The following is a 277-nucleotide window of genomic DNA, read 5'->3' on the forward strand; positions in this document are numbered from 1 at the left end:
GCCCATCAACCCTGCCTTGAGTGTGACAGTGGGCGGTGCCCCACCCCCCAATCGGCCCTACCCTGAGCGTGACTGAGGGTGGCATTGCAACCTCCCGATTCTCCCTGCTCTGTGCATGACAGGGGTTGGTGCCCTAACTCCCCAATCAGCCCTGCTCTGAGCCCGACCAGGAGCTGCACCTAGGGATTGGGCCTGCCTTCTGCCACCTGGGAGCAGACCTAAGCCAGCAGGTCGTTATCTCCCGAGGGGTCCCTGACTGCGAGAGGGCACAGGCCGG

The sequence above is a fragment of the Myotis davidii genome, unplaced genomic scaffold (assembly GCF_000327345.1).
Source record: "Myotis davidii unplaced genomic scaffold, ASM32734v1 scaffold362, whole genome shotgun sequence".
Taxonomy (NCBI): domain Eukaryota; kingdom Metazoa; phylum Chordata; class Mammalia; order Chiroptera; family Vespertilionidae; genus Myotis; species Myotis davidii.